Source organism: Mycteria americana, chromosome 7 (assembly GCF_035582795.1).
Source record: "Mycteria americana isolate JAX WOST 10 ecotype Jacksonville Zoo and Gardens chromosome 7, USCA_MyAme_1.0, whole genome shotgun sequence".
NCBI lineage: Eukaryota > Metazoa > Chordata > Aves > Ciconiiformes > Ciconiidae > Mycteria > Mycteria americana.
In genome coordinates, this window is record NC_134371.1 from 6,599,263 (window position 1) to 6,617,961 (window position 18,699).

Sequence of the window (18,699 nt, forward strand, 5' to 3'; positions counted from 1 at the left end):
CGGCCAACCATCCCCACCTCTCCCTGCAGCTTCCAGGTACTACTGACAGCACTGACAGGTGCCAAAAAAAAAAAAGTAATGAAATGCCAGATAGAGAAAAAAACCCTATATATGCAAAGCCATGTAGTGAGACTGTCTTAGCATCCCATTCTGGCACTGATTTAGCAAGACTGAGACCACGCAACCGCACCACTATTCTTCCATCCCTGCCTCAGTTTAAAGGAGACACTTAACCAGCCCCAAAGGACTGTGACCTTTCTGACGTCCCAAGAAGTGCCAGCTTCAGTGTGCCCTCCAGGTTTATCCATCCAGGATAAGGAGGAACCCTTTGCTACATCATGGCAAAGTACTCGGCACCCTGCACGGGTGTATCTCCACCAGCTCAGCCTACTCCAGTCTCCAGTAAAAACCCCAGCGGTTTTTACTGGAATGGTTCCCCATTACCCCAGTAAAGCTTGCAGGGCAGCAGCAGGTCACTCTCTGACACTCACTATGCATAGACAGACATATACACCCACACTTATATGTCCATATATATAATATATACAAAGTGCTGAATCAGCACTGCACATCCTACCTGCTTTCCATCAGTGCTATCCCAGCTGCTGGCTCATCAGGATAACCCCCAGAGGGGTCAGGGGTGAAGTTTGATAAAACCCTGACTATTTAAGCAGAAAAACGGTCCTCTTGCTGTCTGCGGTAGCCAGGGCACTGTCTGAAGGTATGTTAAACACAATATTTATCTTACCAGGCGCTCAGTGCTTTATGTTTTGAGATGTTTTTAGCTTCCAGTTAGAGGGAATTTTGCAGGCTCATAAAAAGAAAAAAAAACCTCACTGTAAGGTGGACATAATTTACCGACATATTTTTCATTTAATTTGGTTCATTTTTCCTCCTTCCTTCCTTCTTATTTTCATCCAGTTTTTCCTCTTTCTCCCCACCTCCTCCAGTTTAGGTTACTTAAAATTTACAAAGTTTGAAACAAATAAAGCCAGACTGAAAATACACAGGAAGTCTTCAACGCTGCAGAGGTTAAAAATAGGCTTTAAACCAGCTAATGTCAGCATCAGCATAAAAGAAAGGACACCCTGACAGCTCTAATTATTACATTCTCTTGTTTTGCACTTGTGAAGAGCAGCAATTAAATCTCTGCTTGGGCTTATAAGGAAAAAGTAAAGTGCTCTGCACCTGCAAAACAGATTCTGTTCCATCGGAGGATTTCAGCTCCCCAAAGCACATTATCCAGGGCAGCCTGCAGAACAAAACCCATCCTCCCCTTTCCAGCAACCGAGGATTTTGCAGCCAGTTCACAGGGAAGAATACTGATAATGACAACCCCTCCTCTTCTGCCTTTGCTAGATAGATTTAAGAGAAAGCTCACAATTTCTGGACAAAACAGTCGCAGACTACGTACGTGTGCAATGCCTGAAACTGCCATATGGTGATAAAAGTATTTTTATTCATAATCATTTTTATTGCAGTAGCCTCTGGGGACTTGAACTAGGTCACTTTCCCATCAAGGCTCACTACAAGCCGTTAAATAAGTGGTGCACGCAGGGTCCTTTAAGCATCTTTTATAAACGAGTGATTCTGTTCATTAAAAAGGTAAAAGGAAACAAGCGCCACAGTTTATGAAACCTATTTTCTGCCACTCATAAATATAAATTCTCTGATGTTCAATAACCTAATTGAGTTTAGTATCTGCAGCTGTTCCCTCAGCAGCATCGAGGGCCTCTCGTTTATTCTGATTACCTGTCCTTGGGAAATCTGCTGGAACTGCCCATCTCAGAGACCTCTACTCTTGTCAAATCTGGCTGGGATCAGCCGGGAGGCTGGAAATCTCCGTGACTTGGAGGCAGAGAAGGAGCCTCACTGATAGCCACACAAGTTGCAGCAGCTTCATTTCTTCAGAAAATTCAGCTAAAAAGCCTATCATCGCTTTCATGCTCAATTCCAGGGTGCCACCAAGTCAAGATGGCTTAAAAAAAACCCAAAACATAAAAACAAAAACAAACAAACAAACAAAAAAACCAAAAACCCCCTTTCCTGCAGATTTGTCTCCCCCAAAAATTTGAAGCCTGGAACATTTCACTAAAAATATTCTGAATATTTCACTCTGGAGACATGGGCAGGGTGCTGCGGGGAGCCAGGTGCCTGTCCTCCCTGGTGGGCTGAGGGACATGTCCCACCGGGGTGGCACCTACGGGCCCTGGGTTTCGGCTGCACACACTCACTCCCCACCCTCCCTTCCTACAAACTACGTGAAAACAAAGTCAAGCCTCTCCATGGAAAACAAACTTTTAATTTGCATTAAAGTGTTGGGGGTTTTTTTTGAATTTTCTAATGCAAACCAGTTTTGACCAAGAGCATCTGACCAGCCCCTATCAGTGACGAAGGGAGGACTTGGTATGCACAGGAAGGGCAGGCACCAGCTGGGACGCCAGGAGAAGAAAGGCACAGTGTTTCCATACAGCCAGTGGGGAAAAAAAAAAAAAAGAAAAAGAAAAAAAAAAAAAAACATTGCTGGGAACATTTTTCTGGCAGAAAACATTCACTCATGGAAGCAAAGCACTGATAGCCAAGGAGAAAGCTAAGCTCGCTGAGCCAGCTCTCCCCCTCCCAGGGACACCTGCAAGTTGTCTGCTGCGGGAGCAGCCGGACGAGGACATAAATAAGACTGACCATGCTCTGTCCCCAAAGCCAAGCGACCACTAACGCCTTCCAATTGATCTCAGCAGGTTTCACACCAGCCATTGATCCAAAGATCTCAGATCTCCTTATGGAGGTAGATAAATCCCATCCATCCTGCACGGAGATGGATCAACCTTTCCCACTCTAACTGAATCACCGCCCTGGGACACCCATTTAGATCCTGCTTAACATGGTCAGCAGTCTGCTTAAAATATTTTCGTCGTCTTTTTCCAGACTAAGGAAAAGACTGAGCATGCCCTTCTCCAGCTCTGCCAGCTGTTCTAATAAAATACATTACCTCTCGCTGCAAACTTGGCTCTTCTTCTGTCCCTGGTTCATCATGGATACAACAAACACTACTTCCAAACATTTTGCTTATTAAGAACACAAAAAGATTACATAGAAAAGCTACCTCCGTTCCAGACATTTTTAATTTACTCCTAATTTTACAGGTCTTGAAAACTTTTAATGCAACTTATCAGTCTGGGAAAAAAATCAGTTATCCCTATTAAGCTCACTGAGCAATACAAAAATGCCGTGTACCTCTGCAGCCCTCTATTCCTGTCCTTATAATGGAGCAAAACGCTGTGATAACGTCCTCGCAAGGTACTTCATCACAGCAATAACGTCACACAAGATAACCCAAGGGTGTGCTTCTCCTGTTTGTCTTTACCCATGTAAGTCTTCTGGTTGCAAGGGCCAAGAATAAAAGAGCCTATTTGAAGGTGGGCGTCACGCCCAGCCCTGCTCGCTGGGGAAGCCTCGCGTTCCTCGTGTCACGCAGACCGCTCTGCGGTTGCTGCTGCGTGGCACAGCCGCGCATGGAGGGACAGGCACCAAACCCCCGCCGCCCGCGTGTCCCCGAGAGGTCCCACCGCTCGGCGGTACGTGGGACCACTCTGAAGCATGGCCAGGTCTCGGAAAGCTGAAGAGCATCACCAAGCAACTCAGGGGTTTAACTCATGAAACTGAGGGAAGCACAGCAGAAAAAACACCCAACCCCACGAACATAAGGGCCAGCAGCTCTGCCTGTCCTTGCACCAGGACTCTGGCTTTTCCCATTGCTCTTCTCATCCAGAGAGCTGTGCACCTCCTAGCCACGCACTAAGCACTAATAACCCCAATGCAAATACAGCTGCCGTAATTTGTCCCTAAACGATGAGAAGTACCTTAGACTTGCTTAGTACTAGTGCTAAGTACTAAAAATCTGGTACTTAGATTGTTCTGGGTATAAAACGCCTGCTTTATTTTTTAAGCCCAACGTTTGCCCTGACAGAGTTCCTCTAATACTTCTGAAATTTTTTTCATACCTTACAGATGTGTTACAAAAGCCTTATTGACCCTACACAATATCACTTATCAATTCCAGGTAGATCGCTGTTATGTCAAGACAAGGCTGGAAGTTAAAATAAGTCCTGAAAGATGTTCTTTTTTTGGCAGGTCTTAGGATCCGGCTCAGCACATTCCCATCTCCTGCTTCATCTAAAAATAATAAGCCCTCCAAAGCGAGCAGTCGGGATGATCCGTGCTGAGCACAGGCATGCGGCGTGCCCGGTCAGCTCTGCTGCTCCCACCTCCAGCTCTGCCCGGGAAACACCAGCGGCTTCAACCAGGGCTAGTGGCCAGCTGGCACTGCCAGCAAAAGGTCACGGTGCTCGGCATGACATGGAGATCGTCCCTTCGCTTCCCGGTGGTTGGCCATTGTCCACAGGTGAAGGGGTGGTGAGGGGAATGTGCGCCATTATCCTGCGGCACCAACGGTGCAGAAATGGGACGTTCGCCTGGCCGTCCGATTCACCACTCCCTGGGCCTGCTGGTGGGGATGTCATCTGGTAACCCACCTCAGATGTGGGGATGGTCATAAAGCAGCAGAGTTGAAACAAGACTTTCTCTGCTCACCTGGAGTTACTCCTATCTGCTGAGTTCACTGACAAAACCAGTGTCCTCACTTTTTTCTTTTTTAAACATAGAAGGGTATAGGTTAGAAGGGACCTCCATCTGGTCCAACTCCCATGCAAGGCAGGGCCACCATGGACCATGACCACCCAGGTGCCAGAGCAGACCCATGGGAGAGAGCAGGGCTCTGTCCCAGCTCCAGCTAGTCAGAAGTAAGCTCAACTGCTGTCAGAGACAAAAACTCCTCCACACACTGTTCCTCAAGGGTCATTATGGATTTTATTTTTCCCTTTTTCAAGTCTTTTGGAGTGGGGATGATATCCTTGAATGGGGGCTGCAAAAAGCCAAATGCAACAGGATTACTGATCCACAGCTACACCCCAAAGGCTCCTATGTGCCACACCACCACAAAGAGGTCCTTGTACCACCATAAGCATCAGCAGAGACTCTGTTAAAGCAATGCGTGTTGATCTTCATTTTGAATTGGTCTAGAGAAGAAAAGCACTGAGCACCAAGACGACTGTACTTCCAAAGGTATGATGGCCTGCAAAGTCCCCTCAGTTAGGGGCAAGGCTCTCCTCAAGTGCGATCCTGGCCCTCACGTGTGGATGCTGCGCCTCAGAAAGCCCCCCATGGCATCTCCAGGTCAAAGGCTGTGTCAAACAGCCACAACACACAAGTGACAAGGACGCCAAGCAAAGCTGAGAGGTCCAGCCGCGTGAGAAGAAGGAAGCGCCCTGCATGATGCACAACATGATGAATTAGAGGTCAAAACTCAACAAGTGGTTGGGATTTTACCATCAGTAGCTCATTTAAGAAGTCAGCCCTCCTTGCTGAGGGGTGGAGACCTCCAGCCAAAAGGCAATAGCAGTTCCACCCCGAGCTGCTCCGTCCGCACCAGCACAGCCTCGGGCAGCACCAGCACACACAAGTGCACGGCACTGCTCTGCAAATGCAACACACAAGCCGCTGCAGCACAGAGGTGCTGGTGGATGCTCTACCAGCCTCCACCACCTCCACCAGGTCACCAGCGTGCTCTGGTAACTAGCCGTAAATTCAGACTTTCAATAAAACCAAGAGCTACCACATTTTAATGCTCTATTATCGGCATGACTGTATCTGAATTCCAGGAGGCATTCTGCAGGCTGGTAAACCTAATCTACCTATGACTTTTCAATTTGCTGCTGTAACATAGGTGCATCCTGCTTCTCTGAACAGCAAGTACGAGATTGCTCTCTCCTTCAGCGTGATACAAGAGCACCCGTCCCACTCACGGTCCCTTCTGCCCATCTATTTCTTGCAAATACACAACTGAACACACACTGGGATTCTCCTGTAACAGTGTGTGAGAACACGGTGGTTCATTAAAGGGATTTTTTTCATTATAGTAGATTTCTCCCTGACTCCTGCAGCAGTTAGTGTACATGCACAGTGCTCAGAAGAGAAAATGGTCTCAACCTTTTAGGAGGTTCTTGTTTGAACCTCGATCCTGGGACTGATGCCATTCATTCCCAAGGTATTAAGAAGAAAACAGGTATTAAGGGATTAAGGAGGACAAGAAAACACCACAGACAGGGCTTTGCCACTTGCATGGGGCATGGGCACCAGCAACATGCAGGGTCCACCAGGTCCTTCTGTGATGGTCACTTGTCTATTACAGAAGTCACTCATTCATCTCTTCACATCACGGCTGCCTTTTTGTTCTTGGAGACACCGTCCCTAGCTGTTCTCAAAGCGGGCAGGAAAAGCAAAGCTGACTGGATAAACCGCTGTTTATTTAGGTGGCACAAATGAACCCTCATGCTACGCTGAGCTCAGCTGACCTGACACATCAAAGCCTTTGATTGCTTTCCAAGTGCTGACAGCAAGGACCCCACCACAGCAATGCTGTCAGCACTCGGAGAGGCACCACGACGTACAACGCTACTAACAACCCTACAGTTACACACGAGAAGGAAAAAACCCACAAAGAGCAATGCTTACCAAAGAGGAGGATGCTTTTGGCACGACAGGAGCACTACAATGCTGTGATGGTCTTCCCTAAGGTCACCATCAGTTCTTCCTGGCCCAAAAGCGACCAGTTTGGCAGCAAAAGCAGGAGAACAGGACATGTAATAAAAAAAGTGTTTTGGGTGACACCTTACCTGGCCATGGCTGAACCCACCCGTGGGTCAGGGCATGGTACCCGTTGGGTTTTGCTGCTCACTGGGGAAAAGGGACCAGCAGTCCTGCTGCTTCTACAGCAAACCCATACTACAGGGTATGCTCTCTCCAGAAAAAAACCACATCCCTGGACATTTGGGAGAGGAAGGGTCTGCACAATTCAGTCGTTCATCCCAACAGAGGGGATGGGTTTTAAGCAAACAGCCAAGGAAGCAAAGGGGGGATAAGGGGAGGAATGCAAAGCAGTTGCCTCGTAGAGTTTAGTCTTTAATTAAAAGGGTCGAGCAGAACGTTTTGAACACTACGTGGGTATAATTTAAAGAGCAGTCTGTAAGATGAGTTTTCATCTTCAGTGTGGGTTTTCATGTATTAACAATAAATAGAATTTTCATATTATTTCCACGAACTCCAGCCTTCGTAAAAATCATAGCTTTTTTACAGTGGCACAGCCAAGGTTGACATCAAACCATCCATACAAAAGTCATTCTGTGAAGATCACAGCTAAGTCCTGGGTATTCAGTCATAAAAATAGCACCTCTCAAAGCCATGCTGAAAAGGACTCTGTTTTTCTTACAGCAAGAAGCCTGTGGTGCCGACACGGAGCAGGATCCGGCCTGGTGACACGCGTATGCCACAAACCGCGGAGGGCACGGGGACAGCTCTGACCCCGCTGGCCCCACTTCGTTTAAAACCACCGCAAAGCTTTTCTCCCACACCAGTATTTTTTAAAGGCTGCTTCACAGATCATCTCCAGCTAAATTCACCGTGCTCCTACCGCAGCCATCTATTTACCTGCTCATCCTCTCCCGCGCTCTCCCTGCGGAGCCATGGCGAGGCCGAGTAACGCGGTCCCTAATGCAGTGTTACATACTGTAATTAGTGCAACACCAGTACCCAGATCAAGGTGTTTTATCACAGAGATCCACCCTTTCCTTTACGGGATGGCTCACAGGAGAGCACAAGGCTGGTCCCGTAACCAAGAGTATTCCCAAACAACAAACTGCCACGCTGCCCAGATTTTAAAAGCTGCTCCCATGGTGGGACATGTGCCATGAATTCATGGAAGCAAGAGCAGCCTCTGCTCCCTCCCAGGAAAAAGTACACTCGCTTGCTAGACCCAACCCTTCCATCTGCATAGGCAAAAATGGGTCCACGACTGAGTCTTCTCCATGGGAGATGTGATCTCTCCCAAATGCTACTGAAACGCGGACCGAGAGCCAGCGCGCAGAGCTGTCGAGACCCCGTGAAGGCTGTGGAGCTCCTCCTCAGCTGCAGGCACATTGCTCTGCACCCAAGCACGTCTGCAAGGACCGATGCCTGTGGGGGACCGATGCCCGTGGAGCCCTCCTGCAGCTGAGGACCCGGGTCCCCCAGGACCCCTTTCTTAACCAGACCCTACGTACTACACCAAGGACCCACCCAGAGCGTCACAAGGCTGACAAGCCTGTCCAGCAACTCCCTGGGGAGACAGGAGGACAGACTAGAAAATGCGGTTTTGGCATCAATTACCCAAGAAATGTAACAGAGTGAGCAATGTCCCCATTGGGCGGACGGTACCGATGAGCCAAGGGAGGCACAGAAAGGTCAACAGCCCAGATCATACCGAAAACACGTGGCACCGCAGAAACATTCAGCTCTTCAGTCTTAGTCCTGTACTTTAACCACATACATCTGCCCCTTTTCAAGCTGTAGCCCACTGGGCTATCTGACTAATCCTGCAGCAAGGAAAACCCAAAAGCTCCCTTTTCCACAAATAAAAGTTTCTCAACACCACAGTTCAATGACTTAAACAGCAAAAAAAGTCACGAGGAGTCACTACTGAAAGCCTTTTCAGAAAGATGCCCAGTTAATTACCAAACCACCACAGAGCCCGAAGTCATCCCAAATGCATCAACACGGCAAGAGATGAGTCAACTCAGGAAATGCCGGGAGCTCTGCTGTCACCAGCCACAAAGGCAAGGCCAGTTTTTGCTCCAGACGGGAAGAAAAACACTGGATAATACGAAGCGGACCACATCAGTCACTGGACACGAGGTAGCAGAACATTAAGATGGCCTGCAAAATTTATTCATATCACTGAAAAAGAAGTGGAGATGTTTTTCAACGTGCTGCTGTGTAGAAGCGTCCTACTTCCCTCATCATCATCGCTTCAAAGAGCGCAGAAAGAATGCTCCTCCAAGACTAAATTATTTAGGCAGTCATCTCAGCAAGTTATTTCCGCTCATTTCCAAGGAACAATACGGCTCAACCTGGGATTTAAACCAGCAGTAATGAAATGGTGCCCAGTTGACTCCACCTCCAGAATACAACCAGAGGACGGACACAGAGCACCATGAAGCCACCACTAATACTGGAGGATGCAGCGTACGCTTGACGTGGCTTAAACACGGGCATGCAACTAGAGGAGCTCTGGCACTCCAGGAAAACCTGCTCCATCTTCATATTCCGTACAGCTTTCCTCCTAGAAGAGAGTTGGGTTTTCTACTTTCACGTGAAATACTCTAATCTTGTTGTGACACAGTTTAGAGCAACCAGAGGATGCTGCAAGTTAAATATCATCATTTGTCTGCAAGTTTTAAGAGGGAATAGGGCTGCCAAACCAGACCACTGCAAAGCTAGAATCTGACAGCTGTAACTAGGGCAATTTCAGTTAGGGAAAGATACAAATAAATAAAGAAAAGGAAAAAAGAAAACACAGAGAAACTATACATTACAAGAGGAAAGGGAAGCAAGAAATGCAGCTACTATTAAAGACAGAAGTTGGCTATTTGCCTATTTTGATGCTCTCTTCAAAGCAATATTGCATTCCTTGCATGCCCGCTGCACAGTTGTTTTAGACCAGCCTGGAAGAGAGGCAACAGAAGAGTGAATATCCCAGGGTCAAAGCACAGCATCTGCTTGCCCGATTGCAGTCTTTTCAAAGTTACAGGACCACAGATAAGACTTGGCCAAAGCCCCCAGCAGCACTGATGGAGGCACACCCATCTCCCAGTGTCTATCAAGACGGTCTCAAGTCTCAAGCACACGAACCCTGCATGGAAGAACCTGGTGCTGCGACGTGACAGCCAAAGCAGGCAACAACCTGATACCCTGACGCTGATTCGTTCTGAATTCTAGGCTATTCAAAGAGGCTCTGTAATGAGACTACAAGAAAATCAGATCTACCTGAGCCTTCTCCAAAACAGAGGCCAAGCCTCTCTGCTGGAACCAAACTCCCATGGGATTATAAAACATTAAGCCAGGGGAAAAAGAAATAAAATAATAAAAAAAAAAATCTCAGAATTGTCAGAGAATTCAGACCTGCAGCCATCTAAATAAGGTTGCAATCTTTTTCAAGAAATATTTTCTCAAGAACCAGTCTAAGAATTAAACACAAATGCTGATTCCATCTAGCTCCATCCCTTTACCCTTTTATCTTTCTCAGCATTAAATCCAGAGTCCAGCTCAGGCAAGCAGCCACCGAGGCTGGCCCCCATCCACCCCACCGAAACCACCCCACCACAGAGGCCCCTGTTCTTCAGGGTACCTGGCTGAGTATCCAAGAGGGACTCACTGCTGCACAGCCCTTCCCAAGTAGAGTATTTGAAAAATGAAGTTCTCTATAAATCCGTCCCAGTTTTATGTTCATCTCGAAGGCGTGTACATTCAGGATTAAAGATTAGAAGCATTCTGAGTCCAGAAATACTCTTTTCTTTTTTTTCCTTCCAAAAAGAGGAATCCAGTTTTAAAGCCAGAGAGCCCCTGGTGTGTGTAGATGGTTTGGAAGTGGGGCTAAAGTCTCGTGGTGAAGGAGTGTATTTTTAAAACCTGCGCTTTGCAAGGTTTTTGCAACATTTCTTTTTTCATCCGGACCTTGTCACAATTATTTTTCGGTTTCTGGTCAAGACCAGCTCATCATAACGGTCTCTATGAGGAACTAACCCTGAAGACAACTTCTGGAAGTGTCAAGCAGTGTCATGGTAGAACTGCTGTCTCTCAAGGAGAGAGGGAAGGGATCCTCCCCAGTGACCAGCACAGCTCACTGCCTGGACACAGCCTGCATGAATAAGAGTCATTAAAAAAAAAAAATCCATCCAACGTTGTGTGCTAAAATCGCAGACACCCAGTAGCAGAAGCCCTTCTCTGGCACGTGCAGAAGTTCAGCTCTCGGCTGTGACTACAGAGAGACAGTCACACTGGGCTGATTCCCCGACACTTGGCTGCTTCCAGGTACGCTCAGTTGTCCTGCTAGGTCCATGATATCTATAGTCAAGATCTCTCGTAACCAGCAACCAAATACAAGCCAACATGTGGCAGAGCCGTCATCCCCGGGGATGGCTTGGGCAGCAGAGTTGAAGCCTCCAGCTGTAGGTCCTATGCCAGAGAAACTTCACGTTTGCCTTCCAGCAATGTCCACGTTAGCCCTAACGAAGACGTATATTGAAGACGATTCCTTTTTGACCTCCTCATCTGCTACACGTACCGATCCCCGTTGCAGGGCAGTCGGTGCCCATCAGGGTTGAAAGGGAGCAGCAGTCGAACACGACCTCGAGCTGGCTCCGGGCGCTGGAGCTGAACCCACAGGCAGGCTGCCCGTCGCAGGCAGCAGCGAAGCCTCCGAGCTGCCCGCGCTTCCCTGTGACCCAGTTCCACGCTGCAAAACTGGATTACGGCTGCCATTGATCCACTTGGGTTTCTGCTTTGATTTTGCTGGTGAAGCAGTGAAAGAGGTCATCCCTCTCTGCTGTGATTGCTGAGGCAGCTTCCTACCTACCGAAGAGTGGAGCTTATCTCCTTGGAGCTCCTTGCTAGTAACCAAGAGCCAGGCAGCAAAAATATCTTGGAACTGTTAAAAAAAGAAAGTGTGACAAACAAGACGTGTTCCTGGATACACAGAGCACCATCCCAATTTGTACTCACAAGGCTTAAAAAAAAAAAAAAAAAAAAAAAAAAAAAGGCTGCCAGAACATACTACAGACAGTATTTTATATTATCTCTACAGTGTAGTCCACACCCGCATCCATCACAGAGATATTGATGATGTGCTGGAGGACAGACATTTATTGTCAGCAGGAGATACCCATCGCAGCTGAAGATTCTGTAATTACTGTTTCTTAGAGAAAATGAAAGATTTATTATTCACATAATAGTCAATGAAGGTCTTTTCTGGAGTAGAATAGTGGTTTACTTACAGGCCTTTGTCTGTATGTCACATTGTATTATGCAAGATTAAATAGTTTAATTTTTTCAAGCTGTGATTTTAGGTAATGTGTGGATTCTCCAGCAGTAATTAAAAGGACAGAGGCTACTTGTACTCTCTGCTGTGCCCTCCCCAGGCAGCCTGGTACAGGGGTACTAGTGGGGACTCTCCTCCTACCCAGACAGTTTCTGGCTTTATTTCTTTAAACTATGAAACCACAGGTAGAGAAGATTTATATTCTGTCATTGGATAAAGGTCTTCAGCTGAGATCAAAGCAGTTAGCTATAATTGCAGAGAGAAGGTTGCAAAACAAATCCTAATTTATCAGTAGGGATTTTTCACCCCCTTAAAGTATGTACCATCTACAGTAGGCAGAAGAGATAGGAAGGCTGGAAAAAAAATCATCAATCATTAGAGAAGCTGCCCTCATTCACAGTTTTGCCATTAGCTATGACAGAAATCCTTAACACAAGATAAAATCTCAGTGCTGTGTGTTATTACATGTCTCCCTTAAAAAACGTCTTTTAAATGAAGAATACTGCATGCACAAAGCCATAGGGTCCCACCGCTGCAACGTTTCTGCCTTCTCTCCATCCTCTTCCTCCCAGCTTCTTGCTAAAGCTGAGACCAGATTGTTTAACTCCAGCAGAAACTTCAGGAGAAATCACAATACCAGAAAGAGGCAGAACATGGCAGGCAAAGACCGCAAGATCCAACGACTACAAACGGAAGACGGACAAAGTCTACTGGGAAATAAAGTGCACCATTTTTAAGTGAGAGTAATTAATCAACAGCAGGGATTGATGGAGGAGCAGTGGAACCACTCATGCTTGAAGGCTTTACACCAAAATTAAAAGTTTGATCTCAATAAGGTGCACAACCTGCAGTTGTGCCCACGCCGCAGAAGTTAACGGGTGGAGTCCATCATCCGCCAGATGACGAGGTAGGTCTGCCCGCCCTGAAATCCAGGATTTCACAAAACCAGAAAACTATTTCACAAGGAGGGAGCCCCGCTGCCGGAGAGCCCTCACACCTTCATGTTTTAAGCACCGAGCTCCCCAGCCGCAGGATGGCCCTACCCAGTGCAACTGCCCTCGCTCACAGCGGGTGAACATCTGGCCTATGGTTCCCTTTTATTCCTTTCCCACCAGAAAAACATCCTCCCTGTGTGAAGTTAAGTCATGTTGAAAGAAACTGCTGCAAGCTGTAACCAAACGGTCAAACGAACTTACGGAGCTGCACCCCCTTGCTTACACTCCTGAATCCAAATTAGTGCATTTAATTCTCAGTTAAAAAGCCCAGGAGGCATCCTGCCACCGGACTAGCGCTGCAGGCTGAGGCCTACCTCACCTCATCTCCACTGCAGTATCTCAGGGCTACAACATCCACCACGTCATTAAAGCCCTCCATCATCATCCTTAAAATACAGAAACTAATTCCAACCTTATAAAAAGGGATAGAAATGATCAGCATAACCAGCCCTGAGCCCTGCCAGCGATGGTTATCGAGCACAGAGTCATTGTCCTCACAGCCCCTCGTTCACCACCAGCCTTGGCCATTCAAACCCATCCCTCATGTTCTCCAAGACGTATTGCATGTCACCTCGAATGCTGGCCGAGTCTCTTGAAGAATTAGTTACTGCGCTGTGGTTTTCACTCCCCCTCTCAGCGCATCCCGACGACACCCCAATTTAAGTAACTTCCACTGAGGAGTGTCACCAGACCTCCTGCCTTGGTCCATGAGTGTTCCCACCCAGTCACATCTAAGGAGCAACAGCCCCACGGCGATACGGACAGGGACTGGACCAGCGGGGCTGTTTGGGAAGGAATCTGAGCAGTTCATCCCGAGTACAAGTTTCTAACCTGTAGCATGCTAACAAAGCTCAATAGTCATGGCTCTGGTGCTTGGATGGTGAAAATCCTCTCCACTGCACCCCCCCTTTTCCAGCCTGACTCCTGTCCCTCCCTTCTCCGTGCACTGCCCTGGGAACACGGTTCAAACCCCCCAGATTTGGAAATCCAGGGGTCGGTGCTGGATCATTTAGAAATGTCAGATCGAGACGTTTTCAGGATTTATTTGCCATTTTATGCATTTTATTTGCTACTTTATGTACGTATCCTGCCAACTGGCCTTGTAGAAAGTCCTTCTGAATTCATCTAAATGGGGCCTGAGCTACAGTGACTCACTTGTGGGTCCCACAGTCACACTCATACGTGGTTATCCCACCCACGTTACCCGCTGGCCTTGGACTGCTCTGCTGTAAGCCAGCCACACTGACTTACATTTAACATTACAAATAAAAGATAATTCATCTGCTCAGGCGGCTATGAAACAGAGGGCACGGAGGTTATCTGAAACCCCCCAGGCACACACCTCCCACACCAAGCCTGCACCCAGCCAGGTTTGTCCCATCAACAGTAGTGACAGTGACAGCATTCAATCCAAACCCCAGCCAGACTGGTCTTAAAAGTCCCATATTTCAGCAGAATTAACACAGTGTTGCTCCTAACATTCCAAAATACTCGGCTATTCAGTGCCCAAAACCACCAACTCCCCCCCGCCCCGTCCTCAGAGATCTCTGGGAAGTGGCACGCTGCTGCTGCAGCCCCACGCTGCCAAAACAAACAAACAGGGGCTAAATTAGTGATAGCATAATAAATGCAAGCCAAATGTGAATTAAAAACTCCAGGTTAACTCTCAGGATTGCAACAGGCTGCTGTGATGGTGATAAAACCTTCAAATGTGGCTGCACAGCTGGGTCCCTCTTCCTCCCTTGCATGCAACCGAGTCCAACGGGCAGCTCTATAAAACAAGCTTCTACAAGGATTTTCATTTGTGCTTCTTCTCAGATAATTAAAGTGAACCATATAAATGAGGGGCAACAAGAAAATCTTCCTTTTGAAAAAACTTGGCACCCTCTGGACCTGCAAATGTCCCCCCCAGCCCACCTCAGTGCAGCCACCCAGTATCTTCTCAACATTCCGGCACAATAAGTAGGGTTGAAGACCCCAAACGTCCTTGGTCCAAGTGTGTTTCTCTGGTTCAGTGGGGCACTAAGGAGGAGATGCAGTGCAATCCATCTGCCTGCAGACAGGCACCACACCACCACTTCAACCCTTCATGGAAGTTTTAAGAAGAATTTAGGTGTTGCACAAACTTCTGGGACCAGGCTGAATTCCCACTTGTGAACGTACCGTGGGAGTTTGATCATCACTTAAGTAGTTCTTCAGTGCAGGAGAATAAAAGAATAAACAAACAGGGAAAAGAGGAAGGGCATCCATCATACACTTGACTACCTCAAACATGCAAGCTAAAAGGGAGGGGATAGAGAACACTATCTTCACCTTTTACCTCAGCCTAACATTAAAAAGACCAGATACATTCCTAACTATAAGCCTGTATGAATGAAAAACTGGCAGAGTCAATAAAATGTGAAGTAAACTTAATTCATTTTTACTATATGACCTACTTTCGGCAGGTTTTGATTCACATGAGCGGCTAGAGCTTCAAGGTGGTGATTCGGCAAGGTCTGTTCATTAAAGTCATTCTTTTCTTTATGGCTTTCAGCTTCAAGGGATAAGAAAACACACTTCTCCCAGAGGCATTCTCCAAAAAGCCCCCCTCGGCACAAATCTCACGGCAGCCAGGGGAAAAATGGGTATGAATGCAAATGCTGCTTCAGAGCCGAAAGAAGATGGGGATGAAGAAAGTCTTAATGGCTGGAGGTAATACCCCCTCCGCCACCCTCAAACACCCGCTGGGTCCCACCCGAAGCCTTGCGGGGCAGGCAGGGGTGCGCTGGTGGGGACGAGGGTGACGGTCCCCGCTCCCCTCGCATCCCCTCGCTGCAGCCGTGACTCAGCTGCCGGCCTCGCAGGTGCCCAGCCAGCACGGATCCCTGCCTGCCCTACAAAGGAACAACAACATCAGTGCGCATTTGCTCTGACAAGCCAGGATGCGATCCCGGGGCATGGGGCCAGGACCCCTGTAACATCACCCTGGCAGCAGCAAACCCCTTGGGGTTTCCACGCAGCACTCCCTCCCGCCCTCCCGCCCTCTCGCTCTCTGGGAATTGATACAGCCCTGACAGCTTAAAAATTACTTCCCCCCCCGTCTCCAGAATAAAAAAGGAATTTGAAATAATCTGCTGGCTTTTAGTTCTTCATCACACTCAACTAGTCCTGGAGCAGTAACTGGGACTAGATCTTAGATAAAATGCTGTGGAAAGTAATTTTCTATTTTGACTTGAGCATCCTCTCCCCCCTGCGCTGCAGCAGGGGCATTTGCAGCGTCTCCTCGGCCCCCGCCTCTGCCGAAGGAGAAGGCTTTCTTCTTTGCGGTGCATCTATACCTGTCTGTCCCTGGCTTATATACCCATGCAGTCTCACAGGAGAAAAACATAATATAATTTTATCTCCTGACCATGTGAGGGCCAGTAAAATAAAGTGGAGCACAGTTAACCTGGATCAGGCTTGTAGGCACAAAACACTTCCCCAATATCCACCCGTAGACACCCAAGCAGCCATGTTTGATTTCAAAAGGGCTGTTCATATGCTTGGGCTGAGCATGTAAATAACCATATTAGGAACTAATATGGACGAGATCAAACCAGTCATCGTTAAATAACCACAGAGTTGATCTCCTTTCCTTACTGCAACACCAAGCAAGCTGAGTGCCTTGCCTCTACGCAGCCCAAAATTTGTGAACCTGTGGGGAGATCAAGTTTACCAACGAAAGTTGTTTGCTTTGCAAGCAGATACCTCATTCTGTTCAAAACAATATGTGTTTCGACATTTTTCACAGGCCAACCCTGACATCAGGGTGGCGATACCAGGGGGTGCACGCAGCATCCCTATTCCCTGCGCTGCCCGGGGCAGCCGGGGATCCCGTGGGGCAAGGAGGGATGGATGAGCACACGGATCCCTCCGCTGCAGTTTGCACTGGCTACCCAGTCCCACCTTCAAGTACCTCCGACAGCGTTATGCAAAATTAGCAAGAAAACAGTATTTTGATAAAGGTTGCGAACACCGTACCAGGATAACGCGGCTCTGCAGCCGAGGCTGGAGCGAGCCACCGCTCGCCAAAGTCACCGCGGCAGAGATCGGTTACAGGCCCTTCAGAAAGTCAGAAGAATCTGCCAAAATAGTAGTAATTAGAAAATAAATGGTTCATTTCTGTGTTCTCACGCCGCTGGCTAACAGCTTCGCTCCGGCTGGCAGACGAAGGGCACCGTCACCTCCGCAGCCACTGCCAATTAGCTGCTCCCACAAAGGGCACTCCCGCGTTCCTCGAGGAGCAGAGATGCTTAACCTCGGGCCAGGGCGCAGAGGCAGGAAGAGGCATTTGGTTGAGAAAGGGGAGCCTTGGAAAACCTCTCATTAACTGTCTTCATATCGAGTGAGGAGAGCTAGCTGGAAAAGCAGCAGCTCCCGCTGCAGAGACATATTAAAAACAAAGCAAAACCCCAGAATGGGAACCAATAGTGCATGTTTCCCAGACAGGTATTGCAACTATATACACATTTTGGGACAACCCAAAAAAGAAAAAGAAAAAAAAAAAAAGAAAAAAAAAAAAAAGAAGTTAAGCTCTTTCTACTAGGAAACCATCATTTGAATATTTTGGGTCAGAAAAGATTCCTTCCCCTATCACCAAAGCAAAGTATCTGGGAGAAAATGTCCTTCCTGCAAAAAGGGGGAAAATAATTTCTGAGTTGAGCCTGGAGAACGACGCAATAAATGCTCTAAAGCTTAGCTGAATAAAATACCATGCGAGCTTTTAGGCAGAGCTGAGACCGACCTTCAAGCCTGGCCTGGCTAACCCTAGCCTCCTCATAAGGGAGATCAAATAAAAATAAAAAATCATGCCCTGTGCCTTGGTGTTCTGATGGACACAAATACCCTCCTGGCATCAGCCCTGCATTGCCAACAGTCAGTACATTTAAGACTTAAGTTAATTCTGTCACCTTGAAGCAAAATACGCGGTTATACAAATGAGTATTTTTCATATTTTGAATGCAATTGGGGGATTATTCAAAAATAAGTTGCTATCAGCCTCCTAGGAGACACGAAAAGGTCATGGAGCAGGCTGCAGAATATTTTCCCAGGCTTCCTCAAAAACATTTAAATCTATGCGATTTCTCTATTTTAAGGCCTTCTTTGGGACTTTTTCCAAAAGTTCCAAAAAATAATCGAAGTGAAAGCTCTTCACAAAAGGAGGACATGTAAGGACAGCAAGTGTCGTCAGGAGAATAGATTTCGGTACTTCTATGAACTCTGGCAAGCAAAGATGCAGGCAGATGGAAGAAGCAGCGAGGGAGCTCAGCTCAACTTATCGTGTGCATGACCCCAGCAGGAGGGTATCCGTGCCACCCAGCACCGGGCATCTCGCTTCGGCGCTGCAATTACCATTCCTCAATCTCACCGCTCTCCGTGGCCGGAGCGAAGGGCAACCTGCGTGCGGAGGCAGGGGCCGATCCGGGCATCGCCTACAGGCAGACCCGCGGTGGCCACGCTGCGGGCAGGAGACACCGGGCTGGAAACGAGAGCGGAGGAGGGATGAAGGGGACGGAGAAAGCGTCGCAGCCCGCCGGCCTCGCTGCCAGGCCCGTCAGCGGAGATGCTGCAGTATTGCGTTTGCTTGGCTCGGCTTGCGTCGGGAGCGGAGCTGCCTGTGAGTCACAGCTCTGCACCACTCGCTGCCCGCTTCCCTCCCCTTCTAACTGGCTTGAGTATTATTTTTATTATTATTCCTCTCTCCTTTCTTTGGGTTTT

At 47.8% G+C, this 18,699-nt stretch overlaps 1 protein-coding gene across 5 annotated transcripts in view; it reads right to left on the reverse strand.

Moving 5' to 3' along the window:
• The window catches only part of TNIK (TRAF2 and NCK interacting kinase), a 167,102-nt gene that overhangs the window by 99,798 nt on the left and 48,605 nt on the right, over positions 1-18,699 (reverse strand). The window lies entirely within an intron of this gene.